The 2,279-nt window shown below is 49.4% G+C and overlaps 1 pseudogene; it reads right to left on the reverse strand.

Annotated features, from left to right (window-relative positions):
• Positions 1 to 928: 928 nt before the first annotated feature.
• On the reverse strand, positions 929 to 1,907 carry LOC101421955 (TBC1 domain family member 1 pseudogene; annotated as a pseudogene).
• Positions 1,908 to 2,279: the final 372 nt, after the last annotated feature.

Here is a 2,279-nt window from a genome sequence, read left to right on the forward strand (position 1 = left end):
CCTTCTCACCCCGTTCATCAAAGAAAAAGAGAACGTCTAACGCCAGCTGGCCCACTCCCAGCCTCTCCAAGCAATCTGCTCCTTGAACCCAGGGGCAGCAGGACTTCCCAGGGGAGGGGCGGCTGAGCCCCTGCCTGCCATCTTCCTCATACCGGGGGCTCGTAGCTGTCTGGACTGTGTGCTAGCGCAGTGCTTTATTTTTGTTTTTCAAGAAAAGACATTAAAGTTCACAAGGTAAGTTTTTGTTGTTTATGTCAAAAGCATCTCGATGATTCGCATTCCTATGGGGTAGGAGCACATCTTTCCTTTAAAGGCTGGCTCAGCACCTGCCGGGTCCCACCCCTGGTTTTGCCAGAGGCAGCGTCTCATGAAGCTGATCTTAAGCACCTCGCGTCTCCAGGCCCCACTCAGTGGCCGCTTCATTACCTACGACGCTAACGCTGCAACGTGGGTGAGGATTACTGTAGATACGCTATTTATAGATTTCATGGTTAATCAGCTACCCGCCTGCTGGCTCTACCCCACCCGCAGTCACACGTGGCAATTCCATTTACCGTTAATTTTGCAGAGCCGGGGATTAGGAACCAAGGATGCAGAGATAAATGCTCCACAGCCCCTGCCTCCACGGAGCTCCAGGCTGAAGGGAAAGAAGTTACATGATCCATGTGAATGGGGGTAGGAAAAGAAACATAAATGTGAGAAGTAAAAATGAAGTGATGAAGGACAGAAAAGCTTTGGCTCAATGGAAAAGTGATAACTAGCGAGTGGGACAACCAAGGGTGGGCTTGTTGTAACCGACAGAGATGGGGGAACGTCCTGGGGGCACCCCTCCAGTGAGGGGAGGGCCACGCCGCAGGAGGAATCCTCCAGGGCTTTGCTGTCGCTGTGTCTTCACGGCTTCACTTTTATTTTTTATTTTTTTTTATTTTTTTTTTAAACACAAAGGTGCATTTATTCATGTCCATGCCATCTAAATCTAATGAGTACATTTACCAGGTCCAGAGAAGGGCCGAATCAGAATCTAAAACAACAACAAAAACAGTGGAACATTTGCCCCCTTGAATTCCAAGTTTTAGTTGTGAATATGCAGGCTAGCAAGCCAGATTCCTCCCTGAGAAGCACACTTCACGCTTCCTTCTCTTCCTCCAGCACCTTCTGTCTCTCTCAGTTAAGGCCTGAACAGTGTTAGGATGGTATAGCAATCTCCACCAGAGGGATGCTTTGAGGAGGTGCTCTCCCCTGAACTGTCAGTCACCCGGGGGCATGGGCTGAGCAAGGTCAGGCTCTGCCCTGCTCAGCTCTGCAATCTGCCTCCGAAGCTCCTCCACGGTCAGCAGCAGGGCTGACCGCTCCAGCTCTAAAGCAAGAGTGGCCTGTTTCAGTTTGCTCTCGCTGGTCAGCAGCTTCTCAACTGTGGCTTCAAGGCTTTGGATTCTACCATTTGCCACCTGCAATTGTTCAAGGAGGTCAAGGTTCTGTTTGCGTAAGCTGCTGTTGGTTTTCTCTAATTTATCCATTCTTTGGTTGTCACTGAGAGGAGAGGAATCAATAAGTTCTTCTTGAAGTACGTGGTACTCAACTTCATAAGCTTGTAACTGTTTAGAGATGTCCATCTCGAACACCTGATTGATGGTCTTTTCCATTTGCACCAAGCCCAGGTTTGGTAGTGTATTTTTTATAAAGTCAACTATGGTTTCCAGGTTTTCATGCTGCAGAATCAAGGGCTTATGGCTTCCCAATAAACCTAAAGCCACTTTAAATATGACCTCTGATCCCTGAAGAAAGATCATATCAAAGACTCTGGCTACAAATCCCAGTGGAAACTGCGAGGCAAATACTGTAAGAAACCAGGGGGCAGCATAGAGGCTGGGGCCAATCTCGTGTTCTTCTAGGTGATTGTAGAGGTCTCGATGGTAATCGTGAAGAAGCCTAGAGAGCTGATTATTTTACAGATCCAGATGTACGGCTTCACTTTTAGGTGTTCTTCTCGTCTCTCTCCCTCCACAGGTGGGCAGTTCTCCGGTCAACCGCTCTCTGAGGTTTTCCACCAAGTCAGGCCCAGACTCTGTCTCCAGGCCGCTGGTGATAGGACGCTGCTGGCAAACGGCCACCTTCTCTCTGAGGCCCACAGGACCTCGTCCTACGACAGCTGTTGTTTTTCCTACTTCTTTCTCGCATGGCACCTGCAGCCCGCCCCCCAGCACGCAAGCGGCACGTTCTGTTGGCGAAGCATCCTGGGGCCTTTTGTTTCTGATTTGGATTGTCATGCATTTGAACAC

This window comes from Dasypus novemcinctus, chromosome 8, assembly GCF_030445035.2.
Source record: "Dasypus novemcinctus isolate mDasNov1 chromosome 8, mDasNov1.1.hap2, whole genome shotgun sequence".
Taxonomy (NCBI): Eukaryota; Metazoa; Chordata; class Mammalia; order Cingulata; family Dasypodidae; genus Dasypus; species Dasypus novemcinctus.